This window comes from Zea mays, unplaced genomic scaffold (assembly GCF_902167145.1).
Source record: "Zea mays cultivar B73 unplaced genomic scaffold, Zm-B73-REFERENCE-NAM-5.0 scaffold_195, whole genome shotgun sequence".
Taxonomy (NCBI): domain Eukaryota; kingdom Viridiplantae; phylum Streptophyta; class Magnoliopsida; order Poales; family Poaceae; genus Zea; species Zea mays.
In genome coordinates this window covers 45,351-69,745 of record NW_023366812.1, presented here as the reverse complement: position 1 = coordinate 69,745, position 24,395 = coordinate 45,351, and the positions used below count along the sequence as shown (strand labels likewise).

Below are 24,395 nucleotides of genomic sequence, written 5' to 3'. Positions count from 1 at the left end.
CTTGGGCAAAAATCCGTAGGTGTTAGCCTTTGGTATTTTTGAAAATGGTCATTCATGGCTATTTTCGACAAAAATGGGGGTTGTGTGGCCATTGATCTTCGACCAGAGGCTCATACACCTCACTACACATATGTTTCCTTGCCATAGATCACATTCTTGGATTTATGGTGGAGACCATTTCTTGGTCAAAAATCCGTAGGTGTTAGCCTTCAGTGTCATTGAAAATGGTCGTTCATGGCTATTTTCGACAAAAATTAGGGTTGTGTGGCCATTGATCGTCGACCAGAGGCTCATACACCTCACCCCACATATGTTTCCTTGCCATAGATCACATTCTTGGATTTCTGGTGGAGACCATTTCTTGGTCAAAAATCCGTAGGAGTTAGCCTTCGGTATTATTGAAAATGGTCGTTCATGGCTATTTTCGACAAAAATGGGGGTTGTGTGGCCATTGATCATCGACCTGACGCTCATACACCTCACCCCACATATGTTTCCTTGCCATAGATCACATTCTTGGATTTCTGGTGGAGACCATTTCTTGGTCTAAAATCCGTAGGTGTTAGCCTCTAGTATTATTGAAAATGGTCGCTCATGGCTATTTTCAAGGTCGCTCATGGCTATTTTCGACAAAAATGGGGGTTGTGTGGCCATTTATCATCGACTAGAGGCTCATAAACCTCACCCCACATATGTTTCCTTGCCATAGATCACATTCTTGGATTTCTGGTGGAGACCATTTCTTGGTTAAAAACTCGTACGTGTTAGCCTTCGGTATTATTGAAAATGGTCGTTCATGGCTATTTTCGGCAAAATGGGGGTTGTGTGGCCATTGATCATCGACCAGAGGCTCGTACACCTCACCCCACATATGTTTCCTTGCCATAGATCACATTCCTGGATTTCTGGTGGAGACCATTTCTTGGTCAAAAATCCGTACGTGTTAGCCTTTGGTATTTTTGAAAATGGTCATTCATGGCTATTTTCGACAAAAATGGGGGTTGTGTGGCCATTGATCTTCGACTAAAGGCTCATACACCTCACTACACATATGTTTCCTTGCCATAGATCACATTCTTGGATTTATGGTGGAGACCATTTCTTGGTCAAAAATCCGTAGGTGTTAGCCTTCAGTGTCATTGAAAATGGTCGTTCATGGCTATTTTCGACAAAAATTAGGGTTGTGTGGCCATTGATCGTCGACCAGAGGCTCATACACCTCACCCCACATATGTTTCCTTGCCATAGATCACATTCTTGGATTTCTGGTGGAGACCATTTCTTGGTCAAAAATCTGTAGGTCTTAGCCTCTAGTATTATTGAAAATGGTCGCTCATGGCTATTTTCATAAAAATGGGTGTTGTGTGGCCATTTATCATCGACTAGAGGCTCATATACCTCACCCCACATATGTTTCCTTGCCATAGATCACATTCTTGGATTTCTGGTGGAGACCATTTCTTGGTTAAAAACTCGTACGTGTTAGCCTTCGGTATTATTGAAAATGGTCGTTCATGGCTATTTTCGGCAAAATGGGGGTTGTGTGGCCATTGATCATTGACCAGAGGCTCGTACACCTCACCCCACATATGTTTCCTTGCCATAGATCACATTCTTGGATTTATGGTGGAGACCATTTCTTGGTCAAAAATCCGTACGTGTTAGCCTTTGGTATTTTTGAAAATGGTCATTCATGGCTATTTTCGACAAAAATGGGGGTTGTGTGGCCATTTATCATCGACTAGAGGCTCATAAACCTCACCCCTCATATGTTTCCTTGCCATAGATCACATTCTTGGATTTCTGGTGGAGACCATTTCTTGGTCTAAAATCCGTAGGTGTTAGCCTCTACTATTATTGAAAATGGTCGCTCATGGCTATTTTCAAGGTCGCTCATGGCTATTTTCATAAAAAATGGGGGTTGTGTGTCCATTTATCATCGACTAGAGGCTCATAAACCTCACCCCACATATGTTTCCTTGCCATAGATCACATTCTTGGATTTCTGGTGGAGACCATTTCTTGGTCAAAAATCCGTAGGTGTTAGCCTTCGGTATTATTGAAAATGGTCGTTCATGGCTATTTTCGACAAAAATGGGGGTTGTGTGGCCATTGATCATCGACCAGAGGCTCATACACCTCACCCCACATATGTTTCCTTGCCATAGATCACGTTCTTGGATTTCTGGTGGAGACCATTTCTTGGTCAAAAATCCGTAGGTGTTAGCCTTCGGTATTATTGAAAATGGTCGTTCATGGCTATTTTCGGCAAAATGGGGGTTGTGTGGCCATTGATCGTCGACCAGAGGCTCATACACCTCACCCCACATATGTTTCCTTGTCGTAGATCACATTCTTGGATTTCTGGTGGAGACCATTTCTTGGTTAAAAACTCGTACGTGTTAGCCTTCGGTATTATTGAAAATGGTCATTCATGGCTATTTTCGGCAAAATGGGGGTTGTGTGGCCATTGATCGTCGACCAGAGGCTCATACACCTCACCCCACATATGTTTCCTTGTCGTATATCACATTCTTGGATTTCTGGTGGAGACCATTTCTTGGTCAAAAATCCGTAGGTCTTAGCCTCTAGTATTATTGAAAATGGTCGCTCATGGCTATTTTCAGCAAAAATGGGGGTTGTGTGGCCATTGATCGTCGACCAGAGGCTCATACACCTCACCCCACATATGTTTCCTTGCCATAGATCACATTCTTGGATTTCTGGTGGAGACCATTTCTTGGTCAAAAATCCGTAGGTCTTAGCCTCTAATATTTTTGAAAATCGTCGCTCATGGCTATTTTCGGCAAAATGGGGGTTGTGTGGCCATTGATCATCGACCAGAGGCTCGTACACCTCACCCCACATATGTTTCCTTGCCATAGATCACATTCTTGGATTTCTGGTGGAGACCATTTCTTGGTCACAAATCCGTAGGTGTTAGCCGTTGGTATTATTGAAAATGGTCATTCATGGCTATTTTCGGCAAAATGGGGGTTGTGTGGCCATTGATCATCGACCAGAGGCTCATACACCTCACCCCACATATGTTTCCTTGCCATAGATCACATTCTTGGATTTCTGGTGGAGACCATTTCTTGGTCAAAAATCCGTAGGTCTTAGCCTCTAGTATTATTAAAAATGGTCGCTGTTAGCCTTCGGTATTATTGAAAATGGTCATTCATGGCTATTTTTGACAAAAATGGGGGTTGTGTGGCCATTGATCATCGACTAGAGGCTCATACACCTCACTACACATATGTTTCCTTGCCATAGATCACATTCTTGGATTTCTGGTGGAGACCATTTCTTGGTCTAAAATCCGTAGGTGTTAGCCTCTAGTATTAGTGAAAATGGTCGCTCATGGCTATTTTCAAGGTCGCTCATGGCTATTTTCATAAAAAATGGGGGTTGTGTGGCCATTTATCATCGACTAGAGGCTCATAAACCTCACCCCACATATGTTTCCTTGCCATAGATTACATTCTTGGATTTCTGGTGGAAACCATTTCTTGGTTAAAAACTCGTACGTGTTAGCCTTCGGTATTATTGAAAATGGTCATTCATGGCTATTTTCGACAAAAATGGGGGTTGTGTGGCCATTGATCATCGACCAGAGGCTCATAAACCTCACCCCACATATGTTTCCTTGCCATAGATCACATTCTTGGATTTCTGGTGGAAACCATTTCTTGGTCAAAAATCCGTAGGTGTTAGCCTTCGGTATTTTTGAAAATGGTCGTTCATGGCTATTTTCGACAAAAATGGGGGTTATGTGGCCATTGATCATCGACTAGACGCTCATACACCTCACCCCACATATGTTTCCTTGCCATAGATCACATTCTTGGATTTCTGGTGGAGACCATTTCTTGGTCTAAAATCCGTAGGTCTTAGCCTCTAGTATTATTGAAAATGGTCATTCATGGCTATTTTCGGCAAAATGGGGGTTGTGTGGCCATTGATCGTCGACCAGAGGCTCATACACCTCACCCCACATATGTTTCCTTGCCATAGATCACATTCTTGGATTTTTGGTGGACACCATTTCTTGGTCAAAAACTCGTACGTGTTAGCCTTCGGTATTATTGAAAATGGTCGTTCATGGCTATTTTCGGCAAAATGGGGGTTGTGTGGCCATTGATCGTCGACCAGAGGCTCATACACCTCACCCCACATATGTTTCCTTGCCATAGATCACATTCTTGGATTTCTGGTGGAGACCATTTCTTGGGCAAAAATCCGTAGGTGTTAGCCTTCGGTATTATTGAAAATGGTCGTTCATGGCTATTTTTGACAAAAATGGGGGTTGTGTGGCCATTGATCATCGACCAAACGCACATACACCTAACCCCACATATGTTTCCTTGTCATAGATCACATTCTTGGATTTCTGGTGGAGACCATTTCTTGGTCTAAAATCCATAGGTGTTAGCCTCTAGTATTATTGAATATGGTCGCTCATGGCTATTTTCAAGGTCGTTCATGGCTATTTTCGACAAAAATGTGGGTTGTGTGGCCATTGATCATCGACCAGACGCTCATACACCTCACCCCACATATGTTTCCTTGCCATAGATCACATTCTTGGATTTCTGGTGGAGACCATTTCTTGGTTAAAAACTCGTACGTGTTAGCCTTCGGTATTATTGAAAATGGTCGTTCATGGCTATTTTCGACAAAAATGGGGGTTGTGTGGCCATTGATCATCGACTAGAGGCTCGTACACCTCACCCCACATATGTTTCCTTGCCATAGATCACATTCTTGGATTTCTGGTGGAGACCATTTTTTGGTCTAAAATAAGTAGGTGTTAGCCTCTAATATTATTGAAAATGGTCGCTCATGGCTATTTTCGGCAAAATGGGGGTTGTGTGGCCATTGATCATCGACTAAAGGCTCGTACACCTCACCCCACATATGTTTCCTTGCCATAGATCACATTCTTGGATTTCTGGTGGAGACCATTTCTTGGTTAAAAACTCGTACGTGTTAGCCTTCGGTATTATTGAAAATGGTCGTTCATGGCTATTTTCGGCAAAATGGGGGTTCTGTGGCCATTGATCATCGACTAGAGGCTCGTACACCTCACCCCACATATGTTTCCTTGCCATAGATCACATTCTTGGATTTCTGGTGGAGACCATTTCTTGGTCAAAAATCCGTAGGTGTTAGCCTTTGGTATTTTTGAAAATGGTCGTTCATGGCTATTTTCATAAAAAAATGGGGGTTGTGTGGCCATTGATCATCGACCAGAGGCTCATACACCTCACCCCACATATGTTTCCTTGCCATAGATCACATTCTTGGATTTCTGGTGGAGACCATTTCTTGGTCAAAAATCCGCAGGTCTTAGCCTCTAGTATTATTGAAAATGGTCGCTCATGGCTATTTTCAAGGTCGCTCATGGCTATTTTCATAAAAAATGGGGGTTGTGTGGCCATTGATCATCGACCAGAGGCTCATACACCTCACCCCACATATGTTTCCTTGCCATAGATCACATTCTTGGATTTCTGGTGGAGACCGTTTCTTGGATAAAAACTCGTAGGTGTTAGCCTTCGGTATTATTGAAAATGGTCATTCATGGCTATTTTCGACAAAAATGGGGGTTGTGTGGCCATTGATCATCGACTAGAGGCTCATACACCTCACCCCACATATGTTTCCTTGCCATAGATCACATTCTTGGATTTCTGGTGGAGACCATTTCTTGGTCAAAAATCCGTAGGTGTTAGCCTTCGGTACTATTGAAAATGGTCGTTCATGGCTATTTTCGACAAAATGGGGGTTGTGTGGCAATTGATCATCGACCAGAGGCTCATACACCTCACCCCACATATGTTTCCTTGCCATAGATCACATTCTTGGATTTCTGGTGGAGACCGTTTCTTGGTCAAAAATCCGTAGGTCTTAGCCTCCAGTATTATTGAAAATGGTCGCTCATGGCTATTTTCATAAAAAATGGGGGTTGTGTGGCCATTTATCATCGACTAGAGGCTCATAAACCTCTCCCCACATATGTTTCCTTGCCATAGATTACATTCTTGGATTTCTGGTGGAAACCATTTCTTGGTTAAAAACTCGTACGTGTTAGCCTTCGGTATTATTGAAAATGGTCATTCATGGCTATTTTCGACAAAAATGGGGGTTGTGTGGCCATTGATCATCGACCAGAGGCTCATAAACCTCACCCCACATATGTTTCCTTGCCATAGATCACATTCTTGGATTTCTGGTGGAAACCATTTCTTGGTCAAAAATCCGTAGGTGTTAGCCTTCGGTATTTTTGAAAATGGTCGTTCATGGCTATTTTCGACAAAAATGGGGGTTATGTGGCCATTGATCATCGACTAGACGCTCATACACCTCACCCCACATATGTTTCCTTGCCATAGATCACATTCTTGGATTTCTGGTGGAGACCATTTCTTGGTCTAAAATCCGTAGGTCTTAGCCTCTAGTATTATTGAAAATGGTCATTCATGGCTATTTTCGGCAAAATGGGGGTTGTGTGGCCATTGATCGTCGACCAGAGGCTCATACACCTCACCCCACATATGTTTCCTTGCCATAGATCACATTCTTGGATTTTTGGTGGAGACCATTTCTTGGTCAAAAACTCGTACGTGTTAGCCTTCGGTATTATTGAAAATGGTCGTTCATGGCTATTTTCGGCAAAATGGGGGTTGTGTGGCCATTGATCGTCGACCAGAGGCTCATACACCTCACCCCACATATGTTTCCTTGCCATAGATCACATTCTTGGATTTCTGGTGGAGACCATTTCTTGGGCAAAAATCCGTAGGTGTTAGCCTTCGGTATTATTGAAAATGGTCGTTCATGGCTATTTTTTACAAAAATGGGGGTTGTGTGGCCATTGATCATCGACCAGACGCACATACACCTAACCCCACATATGTTTCCTTGTCATAGATCACATTCTTGGATTTCTGGTGGAGACCATTTCTTGGTCTAAAATCCATAGGTGTTAGCCTCTAGTATTATTGAAAATGGTCGCTCATGGCTATTTTCAAGGTCGTTCATGGCTATTTTCGACAAAAATGTGGGTTGTGTGGCCATTGATCATCGACCAGACGCTCATACACCTCACCCCACATATGTTTCCTTGCCATAGATCACATTCTTGGATTTCTGGTGGAGACCATTTCTTGGTTAAAAACTCGTACGTGTTAGCCTTCGGTATTATTGAAAATGGTCGTTCATGGCTATTTTCGACAAAAATGGGGGTTGTGTGGCCATTGATCATCGACCAGAGGCTCGTACACCTCACCCCACATATGTTTCCTTGCCTTAGATCACATTCTTGGATTTCTGGTGGAGACCATTTCTTGGTCTAAAATCCGTAGGTGTTAGCCTCTAATATTATTGAAAATGGTCGCTCATGGCTATTTTCGGCAAAATGGGGGTGGTGTGGCCATTGATCATCGACTAAAGGCTCGTACACCTCACCCCACATATGTTTCCTTGCCATAGATCACATTATTGGATTTCTGGTGGAGACCATTTCTTGGTTAAAAACTCGTACGTGTTAGCCTTCGGTATTATTGAAAATGGTCGTTCATGGCTATTTTCGGCAAAATGGGGGTTCTGTGGCCATTGATCATCGACTAGAGGCTCGTACACCTCACCCCACATATGTTTCCTTGCCATAGATCACATTCTTGGATTTCTGGTGGAGACCATTTCTTGGTCAAAAATCCGTAGGTGTTAGCCTTTGGTATTTTTGAAAATGGTCGTTCATGGCTATTTTCATAAAAAAATGGGGGTTGTGTGGCCATTGATCATCGACCAGCGGCTCATACACCTCACCCCACATATGTTTCCTTGCCATAGATCACATTCTTGGATTTCTGGTGGAGACCATTTCTTGGTCAAAAATCCGCAGGTCTTAGCCTCTAGTATTATTGAAAATGGTCGCTCATGGCTATTTTCAAGGTCGCTCATGGCTATTTTCATAAAAAATGAGGGTTGTGTGGCCATTGATCATCGACCAGAGGCTCATACACCTCACCCCACATATGTTTCCTTGCCATAGATCACATTCTTGGATTTCTGGTGGAGACCGTTTCTTGGATAAAAACTCGTAGGTGTTAGCCTTCGGTATTATTGAAAATGGTCATTCATGGCTATTTTCGACAAAAATGGGGGTTGTGTGGCCATTGATCATCGACTAGAGGCTCATACACCTCACCCCACATATGTTTCCTTGCCATAGATCACATTCTTGGATTTCTGGTGGAGACCATTTCTTGGTCAAAAATCCGTAGGTGTTAGCCTTCGGTATTATTGAAAATGGTCGTTCATGGCTATTTTCGACAAAATGGGGGTTGTGTGGCAATTGATCATCGACCAGAGGCTCATACACCTCACCCCACATATGTTTCCTTGCCATAGATCACATTCTTGGATTTCTGGTGGAGACCGTTTCTTGGTCAAAAATCCGTAGGTCTTAGCCTCCAGTATTATTGAAAATGGTCGCTCATGGCTATTTTCATAAAAAATGGGGGTTGTGTGGCCATTTATCATCGACTAGAGGCTCATAAACCTCTCCCCACATATGTTTCCTTGCCATAGATTACATTCTTGGATTTCTGGTGGAAACCATTTCTTGGTTAAAAACTCGTACGTGTTAGCCTTCGGTATTATTGAAAATGGTCATTCATGGCTATTTTCGACAAAAATGGGGGTTGTGTGGCCATTGATCATCGACCAGAGGCTCATAAACCTCACCCCACATATGTTTCCTTGCCATAGATCACATTCTTGGATTTCTGGTGGAAACCATTTCTTGGTCAAAAATCCGTAGGTGTTAGCCTTCGGTATTTTTGAAAATGGTCGTTCATGGCTATTTTCGACAAAAATGGGGGTTATGTGGCCATTGATCATCGACTAGACGCTCATACACCTCACCCCACATATGTTTCCTTGCCATAGATCACATTCTTGGATTTCTGGTGGAGACCATTTCTTGGTCTAAAATCCGTAGGTCTTAGCCTCTAGTATTATTGAAAATGGTCATTCATGGCTATTTTCGGCAAAATGGGGGTTGTGTGGCCATTGATCGTCGACCAGAGGCTCATACACCTCACCCCACATATGTTTCCTTGCCATAGATCACATTCTTGGATTTTTGGTGGAGACCATTTCTTGGTCAAAAACTCGTACGTGTTAGCCTTCGGTATTATTGAAAATGGTCGTTCATGGCTATTTTCGGCAAAATGGGGGTTGTGTGGCCATTGATCGTCGACCAGAGGCTCATACACCTCACCCCACATATGTTTCCTTGCCATAGATCACATTCTTGGATTTCTGGTGGAGACCATTTCTTGGGCAAAAATCCGTAGGTGTTAGCCTTCGGTATTATTGAAAATGGTCGTTCATGGCTATTTTTGACAAAAATGGGGGTTGTGTGGCCATTGATCATCGACCAGACGCACATACACCTAACCCCACATATGTTTCCTTGTCATAGATCACATTCTTGGATTTCTGGTGGAGACCATTTCTTGGTCTAAAATCCATAGGTGTTAGCCTCTAGTATTATTGAAAATGGTCGCTCATGGCTATTTTCAAGGTCGTTCATGGCTATTTTCGACAAAAATGTGGGTTGTGTGGCCATTGATCATCGACCAGACGCTCATACACCTCACCCCACATATGTTTCCTTGCCATAGATCACATTCTTGGATTTCTGGTGGAGACCATTTCTTGGTTAAAAACTCGTACGTGTTAGCCTTCGGTATTATTGAAAATGGTCGTTCATGGCTATTTTCGACAAAAATGGGGGTTGTGTGGCCATTGATCATCGACCAGAGGCTCGTACACCTCACCCCACATATGTTTCCTTGCCATAGATCACATTCTTGGATTTCTGGTGGAGACCATTTCTTGGTCTAAAATCCGTAGGTGTTAGCCTCTAATATTATTGAAAATGGTCGCTCATGGCTATTTTCGGCAAAATGCGGGTTGTGTGGCCATTGATCATCGACTAAAGGCTCGTACACCTCACCCCACATATGTTTCCTTGCCATAGATCACATTCTTGGATTTCTGGAGGAGACCATTTCTTGGTTAAAAACTCGTACGTGTTAGCCTTCGGTATTATTGAAAATGGTCGTTCATGGCTATTTTCGGCAAAATGGGGGTTCTGTGGCCATTGATCATCGACTAGAGGCTCATACACCTCACCCCACATATGTTTCCTTGCCATAGATCACATTCTTGGATTTCTGGTGGAGACCATTTCTTGGTCAAAAATCCGTAGGTGTTAGCCTTTGGTATTTTTGAAAATGGTCGTTCATGGCTATTTTCATAAAAAAATGGGGGTTGTGTGGCCATTGATCATCGACCAGAGGCTCATACACCTCACCCCACATATGTTTCCTTGCCATAGATCACATTCTTCGATTTCTGGTGGAGACCATTTCTTGGTCAAAAATCCGCAGGTCTTAGCCTCTAGTATTATTGAAAATGGTCGCTCATGGCTATTTTCAAGGTCGCTCATGGCTATTTTCATAAAAAATGGGGGTTGTGTGGCCATTGATCATCGACCAGAGGCTCATACACCTCACCCCACATATGTTTCCTTGCCATAGATCACATTCTTGGATTTCTGGTGGAGACCGTTTCTTGGATAAAAACTCGTAGGTGTTAGCCTTCGGTATTATTGAAAATGGTCATTCATGGCTATTTTCGACAAAAATGGGGGTTGTGTGGCCATTGATCATCGACTAGAGGCTCATACACCTCACCCCACATATGTTTCCTTGCCATAGATCACATTCTTGGATTTCTGGTGGAGACCATTTCTTGGTCAAAAATCTGTAGGTGTTAGCCTTCGGTATTATTGAAAATGGTCGTTCATGGCTATTTTCAACAAAATGGGGGTTATGTGGCAATTGATCATCGACCAGAGGCTCATACACCTCACCCCACATATGTTTCCTTGCCATAGATCACATTCTTGGATTTCTGGTGGAGACCGTTTCTTGGTCAAAAATCCGTAGGTCTTAGCCTCCAGTATTATTGAAAATGGTCGCTCATGGCTATTTTCATAAAAAATGGGGGTTGTGTGGCCATTTATCATCGACTAGAGGCTCATAAACCTCACCCCACATATGTTTCCTTGCCATAGATCACATTCTTAGATTTCTGGTGGAGACCATTTCTTGGTTAAAAACTCGTACGTGTTAGCCTTCGGTATTTTTGAAAATGGTCATTCATGGCTATTTTCGGCAAAATGTGGGTTGTGTGTTCATTGATCATCGACCAGAGGCTCATACACCTCACCCCACATATGTTTCCTTGCCATAGATCACATTCTTGGATTTCTGATGGAGACCATTTCTTGGTCAAAAATCCGTACGTGTTAGCCTTTTGTATTTTTGAAAATGGTCATTCATGGCTATTTTCGACAAAAATGGGGGTTGTGTGGCCATTGATCATCGACCAGACGCTCATACACCTCACCCCACATATGTTTCCTTGCCATAGATCACATTCTTGGATTTCTGGTGGAGACCATTTCTTGGTTAAAAACTCGTACGTGTTAGCCTTCGGTATTATTGAAAATGGTCGTTCATGGCTATTTTCGACAAAAATGGGGGTTGTGTGGCCATTGATCATCGACCAGAGGCTCGTACACCTCACCCCACATATGTTTCCTTGCCGAAAATAGCCATGAGCGACCATTTTCAAAAATATTAGAGGCTAACACCTACGGATTTTAGACCAAGAAATGGTCGCTCATGGCTATTTTCAAGGTCGCTCGTGGCTATTTTCATAAAAAATGGGGGTTGTGTGGCCATTTATCATCGACTAGAGGCTCATAAACCTCACCCCACATATGTTTCCTTGCCATAGATTATATTCTTGGATTTCTGGTGGAAACCATTTCTTGGTTAAAAACTCGTACGTGTTAGCCTTCGGTATTATTGAAAATGGTCATTCATGGCTATTTTCGACAAAAATGGGGGTTGTGTGGCCATTGATCATCGACCAGAGGCTCATAAACCTCACCCCACATATGTTTCCTTGCCATAGATCACATTCTTGGATTTCTGGTGGAAACCATTTCTTGGTGAAAAATCCGTAGGTGTTAGCCTTCGGTATTTTTGAAAATGGTCGTTCATGGCTATTTTCGACAAAAATGGGGGTTGTGTGGCCATTGATCATCGACCAGACACTCATACACCTCACCCCACATATGTTTCCTTGCCATAGATCACATTCTTGGATTTCTGGTGGAGACCATTTCTTGGTCTAAAATCCGTAGGTCTTAGCCTCTAGTATTATTGAAAATGGTCATTCATGGCTATTTTCGGCAAAATGGGGGTTGTGTGGCCATTGATCGTCGACCAGAGGCTCATACACCTCACCCCACATATGTTTCCTTGCCATAGATCACATTCTTGGATTTTTGGTGGAGACCATTTCTTGGTCAAAAACTCGTACGTGTTAGCCTTCGGTATTATTGAAAATGGTCGTTCATGGCTATTTTCGGCAAAATGGGGGTTGTGTGGCCATTGATCGTCGACCAGAGGCTCATACACCTCACCCCACATATGTTTCCTTGCCATAGATCACATTCTTGGATTTCTGGTGGAGACCATTTCTTGGGCAAAAATCCGTAGGTGTTAGCCTTCGGTATTATTGAAAATGGTCGTTCATGACTATTTTTGACAAAAATGGGGGTTGTGTGGCCATTGATCATCGACCAGACGCTCATACACCTCACCCCACATATGTTTCCTTGTCATAGATCACATTCTTGGATTTCTGGTGGAGACCATTTCTTGGTCTAAAATCCGTAGGTGTTAGCCTCTAGTATTATTGAAAATGGTCGCTCATGGCTATTTTCAAGGTCGTTCATTGCTATTTTCGACAAAAATGGGGGTTGTGTGGCCATTGATCATCGACCAGACACTCATACACCTCACCCCACATATGTTTCCTTGCCATAGATCACATTCTTGGATTTCTGGTGGAGACCATTTCTTGGTTAAAAACTCGTACGTGTTAGCCTTCGGTATTATTGAAAATGGTCGTTCATGGCTATTTTCGACAAAAATGGGGGTTGTGTGGCCATTGATCATCGACCAGAGGCTCGTACACCTCACCCCACATATGTTTCCTTGCCATAGATCACATTCTTGGATTTCTGGTGGAGACCATTTCTTGGTCTAAAATCCGTAGGTGTTAGCCTCTAATATTATTGAAAATGGTCGCTCATGGCGATTTTCGGCAAAATGGGGGTTGTGTGGCCATTGATCATCGACTAAAGGCTCGTACACCTCACCCCACAAATGTTTCCTTGCCATAGATCACATTCTTGGATTTCTGGTGGAGACCATTTCTTGGTTAAAAACTCGTACGTGTTAGCCTTCGGTATTATTGAAAATGGTCGTTCATGGCTATTTTCAGCAAAATGGGGGTTCTGTGGCCATTGATCATCGACCAGAGGCTCGTACACCTCACCCCACATATGTTTCCTTGCCATAGATCACATTCTTGGATTTCTGGTGGAGACCATTTCTTGGTCAAAAATCCGTAGGTGTTAGCCTTTGGTATTTTTGAAAATGGTCGTTCATGGCTATTTTCATAAAAAATGGGGGTTGTGTGGCCATTGATCATCGACCAGAGGCTCATACACCTCACCCCACATATGTTTCCTTGCCATAGATCACATTCTTGGATTTCTGGTGGAGACCATTTCTTAGTCAAAAATCCACAGGTCTTAGCCTCTAGTATTATTGAAAATGGTCGCTCATGGCTATTTTCAAGGTCGCTCATGGCTATTTTCATAAAAAATGGGGGTTGTGTGCCATTGATCATCGACCAGAGGCTCATACACCTCACCCCACATATGTTTCCTTGCCATAGATCACATTCTTGGATTTCTGGTGGAGACCGTTTCTTGGATAAAAACTCGTAGGTGTTAGCCTTCGGTATTATTGAAAATGGTCATTCATGGCTATTTTCGACAAAAATGGGGGTTGTGTGGCCATTGATCATCGACTAGAGGCTCATACACCTCACCCCACATATGTTTCCTTGCCATAGATCACATTCTTGGATTTCTGGTGGAGACCATTTCTTGGTCAAAAATCCGTAGGTGTTAGCCTTCGGTATTATTGAAAATGGTCGTTCATGGCTATTTTCGACAAAATGGGGGTTGTGTGGCAATTGATCATCGACCAGAGGCTCATACACCTCACCCCACATATGTTTCCTTGCCATAGATCACATTCTTGGATTTCTGGTGGAGACCATTTCTTGGTCAAAAATCCGTAGGTCTTAGCCTCCAGTATTATTGAAAATGGTCGCTCATTGCTATTTTCATAAAAAATGGGGGTTGTGTGGCCATTTATCATCGACTAGAGGCTCATAAACCTCACCCCACATATATTTCCTTGCCATAGATCACATTCTTGGATTTCTGGTGGAGACCATTTCTTGGTTAAAAACTCGTACGTGTTAGCCTTCGGTATTATTGAAAATGGTCATTCATGGCTATTTTCGGCAAAATGGGGGTTGTGTGGCCATTGATCATCGACCAGAGGCTCATACACCTCACCCCACATATGTTTCCTTGCCATAGATCACATTCTTGGATTTCTGGTGGAGACCATTTCTTGGTCAAAAATCCGTACGTGTTAGCCTTTGGTATTTTTTGAAAATGGTCATTCATGCACTACACCAAAATCATACACTTCCTACGGTTTTTTAACTTCCTACAGCTTTTATAACAAACCGTAGGAAATAAATAACTTCCGAGAGGCAACTGGTAGCTCTAGGAAATAAACATAACTTCCTACGGTATTTTATAAAAGCTGTAGGAAGTTAGCTTTCACAGGCTGACCAATGCGTTCGACCAAACGAGCCACTAACTTCCTAGAGGCAGCCGTAGGAAGTTAGCATGGGCAGCTAACTTCCTACAGCCTCCTCTAGGAAGTTAGATTTCAGCTTTTGACCAGTCAAACGAAAAGTTAACTTCCTACGGTCGGCTCTAAGAAGTTAGCAGCCTAGCTAACTTCCTACGGCCTCCTCTAGGAAGTTGGATTTCATCTTTTGACCAGTCAAACGAAAAGCTAACTTCCTATGGCCTCCTCTAGGAAGTTAGATTTCAGCTTTTGACCAGTCAAACGAAAAGCTAACTTCCTACGACCAGCTCTAGGAAGTTACTTAACTTCCTAGAGTAAATGTACAAACTCTAGGAAGTTATGTAACTTCCTACGGCTGTACTCTAGGAAGTTATATTTTTTATTTTAAACCTCTCCTCAACCTTATCTCTTCTCTCACCTTTCTCACTCACTTCTCTCTCTCGCGTTTCTCTCTCCCTCGGTCTCGCCCTCGGCCGCCGCTCCCGCCGGCGCGGCTTCCTCCGGCCCCGCTCGCCGCCCCCGGCTCCACCCTGGCCCCGCCTGCCGCCCCTGCCCTCGCCCCTGCTCGCCGCGGCATCCCACTGGTCGCCCAAGCCTACATCCGATGCGCCCGATGCTGATCTTACCGGTGGCTCAAAGCAGGCAGCAACCACGACGCCCTTCTACCTCGCCTTAGATCACAACGCTTCCGCCACGTCGTCTCCACCGCCGGCGGAGGCGCCACCACTGCCGTGTGCTGCCAACAGCGAGAGGGGATCCGAAATAATGAAGGCAAAGATCATGTCCCACCCACTCTATCCGGCTGTCTTGAGAGCCTTCATAGACTGCCGGAAGGTATGCGTGCAGCAGATTTCCCAGAGACATACAATTCTATAGCTAATTTTGCCAGAGAGCGAAAACATGGCTTCTTGATTTTTTTTAATGTGCTAGCTCCGTCCTTATATATTATTCTCCAATTTTTCATGAGGAATTTCTCTTTTGTGTGTTTTTTGTTACTTGAGGTCAGAGTGCCGCCAGAGATTGTCGGCCGGCTTTCTGCCCTCGCTGATGACGTCGAAATGAATTCAGACGACAGACAAGAACAACGACGAGCAGCAGACCCAGAGCTCGACCAGTTCATGGTATAACAACGTATATATCTGTTGGGCCCATGCTTCGTTGCGCCGAAGGTCTTGCGTGAAGAAGCAGCTTCGGCTGAAATCGTCCCCAGGAAATGGCCGAAGGTTCCTTTTTATAGAGCTTCGGCGTTGCAAACCGACATAAAGATAGAATGACCTTTTTATCCATAGAGGTCTAAGATAATGTTGTAAACTTTTGTAAAGGGCATAATTGTAATTCGTAACAGGCTGCGTCCTGTGTCTATAAATAGATGAACAGTACCCCCGTACTGTTCACACGAACTTGGCATTTGCTTTTGCGTCACGCTTGTACTTTTTATCTTCTCTCAGGAACGAAGGTACATTTGTAATTTGAAATCATTTCTATTTTTCCATGTTAATAAAATAGAAATGATTCTATGATGATGCTTATATTATATTTCATGCTTTATATGAATCCTTCGTCATTACTTGTTATGTTTACGAAGGTATGTCTCTTATGACTTTCGTCCGAAACTCATTATTTCCCGAAGGGACATAATGCTTCGAAGGACGAAGGACTTTAACACTTAACACTTTTTATGTTGCCTTGTTCTTAACTCTTAGCATTTGAGAACAAGTCCCCAACATTGGCGCCCACCTCCGGTGAACTCACTTCCACTTCGAGTTTTTTGAACACCTTCGGAAGCTATAGACCCTCGCTATGGCGCCGAAGAAAGCTTCAGCGACTGGGGCTGCAGCACTGCAACCGCTGGACCCCAACCAGGAGACCGTCTCTCTTCGGGAGGCCCGAAACCAGAAGAGGAAGGCTGTCAGCCCGACGATTCAGGAGGATGAACTAGACCAAGAGATCAGGGACATGGAGATGCTACATCAACAGGTGCAGAGGAAGAAGGAGAAGATGGCCAGGCTAGCTGAGCTGCAGAGGCAGATAGACGAAGCTTCTGAAGAAGTCCGTCATCTTACCCACGATGAGCAGAACCGAAGGCCTCAACAAAAAGACCTTCATCAGGAGGGCTTCTTCAATGAAGATGACTGGTATGACAATTTCCATCATGGAAATTTTGTTTTCGACGATGCTTCTCCTCTGTCCGCTGATCTGCAGGCTACACCTTGGCCTCCGTCCTATAAGCCACCCCAGCTTCCCATGTTCGATGGCCATTCGGACCCGAAGCAGTTCTTGATGAGTTACGAAGCAACAGTGTCTTCGTATGGTGGCAATGCTGCAGTAATGGCAAAGTCTTTCGTTATGGCCGTCAGGAGTGTTGCTCAGACCTGGTATTCCTCCCTTCGGCCAGGAACGATCACTTCATGGCAGAAGCTGAAGGATATGTTATTGACCAGCTTTCAAGGATTTCAGACGAAGCCGGTCACTGCTCAAGCCTTGTTCCAGTGCACTCAGGATCATGAAGAATACCTTCAGGCGTATGTCAGAAGGTTCTTGCGTTTGAGGGCGCAGGCACCAACGGTGCCCAATGAAATTGTCATCGAAGCCATGATCAAGGGGCTTCGTCCTGGACCTGCTGCTCAATACTTTGCTAGGAAGCCTCCTCAGACCCTGGAGAAGCTGCTCCAAAAGATGGACGAGTACATTCGTGCTGACAATGACTTTCGCCAAAGAAGGGAGGAGGCCTTCAGATTTTCTGAAATGACCAGGGGCTTCGGAGGAAGATCCTATCCGAGGCATGTCAGGTCCATCCACAACTCTACTCAGAATGATGATAAGGGGAGTCAGCAGAACAGACCGCAGTGCTCCTCACAGGCTTCGGGGCAACAACAAACTTTCTTCCGGCCACCAGCTCCAAGAGGCAGAGGCGCCAGGGGCTTCGGCGGAAGATTCGGAGATCAACCAAGGAAGCTGTTTTGCTTGTTCTGTGGAGAAAGCAAGGGCCATACCACCAGGACGTGCCATATTACAATCCAGAAGCAAAAGGAAATAGCCGAAGCTGCATCTCAACAAGCTCAGCCGAAGCAGGTCATGCATACTGCTTCGTATCATCCACCTTACATCCCACAATACATAGACAACCACCCTGCAGCTTCTGTAGCTTCGGCAAGTCAACCTCAAGCTTCCTGGCAGCAGCCTCCGCCTCCACCTCCACTGCAACAGGGTCAACAGCCAGAAGGGAGTCAATATGCCCCACACCAAAGGGACTTCAGAGAACAATCCGAAGCTCGCACAGTCAACAGCACTGTGCCAGAGTCGAAGCACATTTATTGACACATATCCTACCTTTGATAGCAGTCTTTTCTATTCAGTTTTATTTTCTGTGAAACAAAGAACATTGTTAGTTTTCATGTAATAATTTCGTTGTTTCCCACGAGGAAAACTCATTTTCTTCACAGGCTTAAGTCCCTGAAGCTTAAAGTGGCCAGACCAGTTAACCAAAGTGGTGTGGAGCCACAATACAACAGCATCAAGATCTATAGGCTTTACCCCATTCAAGTTATTATTCGGAGACGAAGCAATAACCCCGGAAGAAGCCAAAGCTGGATCAATAAGAGTAGTAGCTTCGGCAGAATCAGGTCCCGAAGATGCTTGCCTTGTGGAAAAGGATGCTTTAGAAGGGATCAGGCTTCAGGCCGTGGAGAATATCAATAAATATCAGGCTGAAACAGTTAAATGGCGAGATAGAAAAGTCCGGTTAAAAAATATTGAGCCGGGACACTTGGTGCTTCGGAGAGTGGCTAACCCAGATACAGTGGGTAAGCTACAGTTGAAATGGGAAGGACCATTCTTAGTAGTATCTTCGTCAAGGCCTGGATCGTACAGATTAAAGGACATGGATGGCAACGAAATTCCAAGGTCTTGGAATGCGGATGAGCTTCGGCGATACTATGTATAACATGATGTAATTTTTTATGTTTTTTCTTTTCTTTTTCATGGCACCCTTTTCCTTTCCGAAGGGGGAGAAAGGTTTTTAATGGGGCCATCATGTGTAATTTCCTTTTTTAGTCTTATAAGAGCAAAATCCCCCAAAAAATGTAAATGTAACAGCTCAGAACGCACCATCGAGTGCAGGAACTGAAAAAGAAAAAAGAGAAGAAGCTCCAAAGACGTTCCTAAGGGAATGCAGAGCTTATACCGCCTAAGTAAAAGGCGAAGAAACTCCAAAGACGTTCCTAAGGGAATGCAGAGTTTATACCGTCTAAGTAAAAGACGAAGAAGCTCCAAAGACGTTCCTAAGGGAATGCAGAGCTTATACCGCCTAAGTAAAAGGCGAAGAAACTCCAAAGACGTTCCTAAGGGAATGCAGAGTTTATACCGTCTAAGTAAAAGACGAAGAAGCTCCAAAGACGTTCCTAAGGGAATGCAGAGCTTATACCGCCTAAGTAAAAGGCGAAGAAACTCCAAAGACGTTCCTAAGGGAATGCAGAGTTTATACCGTCTAAGTAAAAGACGAGGAAGCTCCAAAGTCGTTCCTAAGGGAATGCAGAGCTGATGTGTGGTTGATTCCAAGGAAATAATGGTTGAGTGTGGCTTCGGTTATATGTTTTGGACATTCATTCGCACATCACATTACATCATAGCATTTGCATTCATAAGCATTCATTCATGGCATCTGTGTTACTAAGTGGTTGCTTCGGCAAAAAGGAGAAGTATTCTTTTATGTTTTGGAGTGTACAAAAAAAGAAAAGCTTCGGCAGAAAGAAGAAGTAGTCTTTTATGTTTTGTACAAAAAAGCAAAGCTTCCGCAGAAAGAAGAAGCAGTCTTTAATGCTTCGTTGTGTACGAAAAGAAGGGAAGGTGTTTTTCGCCTTCGGCTCAAAATATTGATTTCGTCCACATCAAAGCGTCTTAATAAAAGGGTAAGGATATATTACAAGGTATGTACAAAGTTCCTTGAGAACGGTTTAATTGTATTTACAACAAGTTGTTACAAATTTTCTAGCCTACTACTACTAATCTTCTTCAGACTCCCGCTTCAGCGGCATATTCTTTAATCACCTTCAGCTTCGTCATCCTACATGAATCCAGGTATCCAGAGTAAAAATCAAGTATGAAGGAGAAGGTAAGTACAAAGTAGGATTTCTTACTGGTTCAAGATGACTTCGAGCTTCGTCTCCAGCCTTCTCCCGCCCGCCTTTTGTCCATATCATTTTTATAAATCTATTTGAGATACTTCGGGCGAGGTCAGGTATATCGTCCAGGATTGATGGAGACAGGGTGAAGTTGGGCCTGTTGACGATCTTTCCATGCTCGCAGCCAGCCTTCAGGAATGCTGCAGCAGTACCCCGAGAAGCTACCCAGGCACAGAAGTCACCGTGCCCAGCTATAACTTCGTCAAGTTCTTCAATTTCAGCTTCGATATGATTGAAGGCTTTTGGTAAATCTTCATCCGAAGGGGTAAATTTCCCGCTGCTGGCTCCAACTGAGTAAAAGATCTTCTTTAGTTGTTGGATACAATTGTTGCTAAAATTCAAACATTTATCCTGAAGGCTTGTTAATGATTTCTTCAAATTTGAGTTGGCTTGGACTTCGGCTTCAAGTTTAGAATTAAGCTCTAGCTTTTCTTGTTCAAACTGTTTTGATTGACCGATAAGCTTCGAATTCAATTCTGATATTTTAGCTTCGGTCTCTGCCAGCAAGCCTTCGGTTGATTGAAGTTCGAAGTCTTTCTTTTCAATGATGACTGATTGTTCTTTTATTTTGCTCTCCAAATTTCCAATTATAGCTTCGTGTTTTTTGTCCTCTAAATCCTGCTGCATCTTCAGAGCTTTGCTCAGTAGCATGCTCTGCACAAAAACAGTTTTCGTTAGTAACATTTTCATTATCCAAAGCAATAAGGAACAGAGAAAAGATTGTTTACCTTGAAATTGGAATAAAATAAGCTGCCGACGATATGCTGTCGTCGGTAGCGGCTGATATCTATCTCTAGCTTCGGAAAACCGATACTCTTTGACAGAGTACCGATGACCTTAGCTCCGGTTTGGTCTCGAATGCAGCCTAATTTTTCATCGTCCACACCTCCGAATAGAAGAGCTCCTGGCCTGTATCCGCAAGATTTGGCATAGTCTTTTAGCTCTTCTATTTCGTCCTCCGAAAGTTTTTGCCCAATTAAATTTTGAAATGTGTAGGCTTCGTCGTCCGAAGCGACTTCGGCTATTTCTTTCCCCTTCTCAGGCACTGCGGCCATGACTTTTTTAGCAGCAGCGGCAGCTTCTTCTGCAGCCATGTCTTCTAAAATTTTGTCGATATTCTCAATGGTAGTCTCTAAGTTCACATCTTCGGCTGTAGCGGCTTCGGTAGCCGCGACCTCCGAAGGTGCGACTTCGACGTTTGTTGTGTCTTCAGCAGCTGCTGTTTTCTGAATTGATGCTCTCGGTGGCGTCTTGTCAATAACTTCTGTTACGGCAATAATTCTTTGCCTTTTTGCTTTGGTTATCTTCGTTTTTTCCGGCTCCGCCACCTTTTGAAAAAGCTTCGTCAGTCGAGGCCCTAATGGACTTAGCTTCGTGGGCATGGGTTCAGTCATTACCTTTAGAATTTCCTCCACGTCGCTGGTAGAAGGTGGTGTGGGGGTCCCCTCTCCTTCGGATAGTTTTCGCTTTGGAGTTGATATTTTTCTCTTGACAATTTTCTTCTTTTTTGGTGGTTGTTCTTCATCCTTGTTTAAAGCTTCGGCCTCTCTTTTTCTTCTCTGGCCCTCAGCATCCTTGTTCAGCTGCGCATAGTCAGGATATTCGAAGCCCAGTGCATCAAGCACTCGGTTCAGCCTTCGCTTCGGACGGGTACCGAAGGCTGCTGTCATCAGTTGATCTTCTTTTTTCGAATAATTTCCAAGAATTTCATTACACATCACCTCAACTGTGTCCAGCCACTCTTGGCAGGGCTTCTTAAAATATTTCTTGAATTTGAAGTGGTAAGGAAGCCGGACAAGATCCCCTTCCTTCTTCTCCCCCTTTAACTTTGGCATTTCCCATTTTTTCAGAGTAGGGAAAACTTTGAATGCTAAGAATTCTTGAACCAGATCCCTGGTACCAATATGCTCTGCAATGATTCTGAATTCATCCATTGCCCGTTGAGTTTGACCCTCTGGTGTCATGTTGCAGTGGGGTCGGGTTTCTCCGAAAGTTAGCTCGAGTGGACTTTGCACAAGCTTCTCCTTGTCCTCATCAACCTTGACATAGAACCATTCTGATTTCCAGCCTACCGGCCATTTGCTTCGGTAGCTAATTACAGGAAACTTTGCGGTTTTCCGGTAGGCAAAATTGTAGCAACCGAAGTTTTCATGAAGCCCATCTTTTCTGGCCTTTGTTTGATAATGCAATTCATGAACTCGACAGAAACTGTCAGCAAAAGGCTCCACTGCTTGGCTTCGGAGGGCCCAAATATAAACGCTAAGCCTAACGATAGCGTTAGGAGTTAACTGATGAAGGTAGATGCCAAACCTCTTCAATATCTCCGCAACAATCTCGTGAACAGGGAATCTTAGCCCAGCCTTTAAAAAGCTTTTGAAGATGACAACCTCGTCCTTCTCTGGCTTCGGGGTGGTCTCTTCTCCCCCGAAGCGAAGTAGCTTCTTCTGATCTTCACTGAAAAAACCTGCTTTCACCATCTTGGCGAGATCAACCTTTGAAACAGTCGATTTTCCGAAGTCTAGGTGGCTGGGTTTGCTGGGCATGGCAATACGGTAGTCATCTTCGGAGTCGGTTTCTTCAATGTTCCCTTCTCCTTCGGCAGCTGTCGGGTTTGCTCCGGCAGCAGCCATTTCTTCCGTAGTCACCAGTCCGGAGCGCTGCATCGCTTCGGAGATGGGCACAGTCTCCGAAGCTTCAGTTTCGTCCCCCTCACGCTCAACCCTAGCTGTAGAGCGAACTCTGGCCATTTAATTATGAACTTGTGAAACTTTAATACTTTTTTCTCCGAAGCAGGCTTCAAGATGGAGCTTCGTTCAAACCTGACAAACAAGCTTCGGTGATGGTTAAAAATTTTGGCAGCAAAACAGTGCAAATAGCAGTAAATGCTGTGGTAACTTCACACCTACTCGTCTGTTTATATAGTGCTGCAGGTAAGAAGGCGAAGCGGCAGGGTTTTTACACCAGGCGGGCAGTAACTTGTACTCGCTGCGCAGTGGACCGCAAAGACCAAACAGTGACTCTGCAAGGTGGGACCGACACGATCTCGGGAAATGGATCGTTTCTCGGCAACGAGCTCAGGGAAGGTGTTTTTTGGACCTTCGGCTTCCCGAAGCTTGAGAGGATTTTTTCACGGTTCAAGCTCGTTACGAAAAACGATCTAGCGCCGCGAAAGGGGCTACTGTTGGGCCCATGCTTCGTTGCGCCGAAGGTCTTGCGTGAAGAAGCAGCTTCGGCTGAAATCGTCCCCAGGAAATGGCCGAAGGTTCCTTTTTATAGAGCTTCGGCGTTGCAAACCGACATAAAGATAGAATGACCTTTTTATCCATAGAGGTCTAAGATAATGTTGTAAACTTTTGTAAAGGGCATAATTGTAATTCGTAACAGGCTGCGTCCTGTGTCTATAAATAGATGAACAGTACCCCCGTACTGTTCACACGAACTTGGCATTTGCTTTTGCGTCACGCTTGTACTTTTTATCTTCTCTCAGGACCGAAGGTACATTTGTAATTTGAAATCATTTCTATTTTTCCATGTTAATAAAATAGAAATGATTCTATGATGATGCTTATATTATATTTCATGCTTTATATGAATCCTTCGTCATTACTTGTTATGTTTACGAAGGTATGTCTCTTATGACTTTCGTCCGAAACTCATTATTTCCCGAAGGGACATAATGCTTCGAAGGACGAAGGACTTTAACACTTAACACTTTTTATGTTGCCTTGTTCTTAACTCTTAGCATTTGAGAACAAGTCCCCAACAATATCTATATATATCAGTACGTGATGAGTAACTGATTCATTTCTAGGTTTTCTGATCGTGCATATATCTAGCTGAGACAATGGATCTACATGTCGTGTGTTTCTGTGCGCGCGTGCAGTAGATCTACTGTCACATGTTGGTGAGTTACAGACAGGAGCTCACAAGGCCAATCGAGGAAGCCGACGAATTCTTCAGGAGCATGGAGGCCCAGATCGATGCATTCTCGTTATTAGGTGATTATGTTTAACTAAACTGAGTTAATAATCGTCTTGAATTGTTTTTTGTCTCTGTTGGGAGTAGCCTTAGCCCGTAGTACTATACCGACTGTGGCAGTACGTGCAGGTATCCTAGTACACATGATTATTTTCCAATCACAGAAAACATTTATTTGGCGCTGTGTAGTATTAAGTCCTTGCATGCATTATATTGTGGTGTGTTATCTAGCTAGCTAGGCTATGCACACTCATTGTAACTTAGCCCTTAGCAGTAACAACATGAACATTTATTGCAGCTACGCATGCGACGAAGATAAATAGTAGTATAT

At 43.8% G+C, this 24,395-nt stretch overlaps 1 pseudogene; it reads left to right on the top strand.

Moving 5' to 3' along the window:
- Window positions 1–15,276: 15,276 nt before the first annotated feature.
- On the top strand, window positions 15,277–24,098 carry LOC118474032 (homeobox protein knotted-1-like 4; annotated as a pseudogene).
- The last annotated feature ends 297 nt before the right edge of the window (window positions 24,099–24,395 follow it).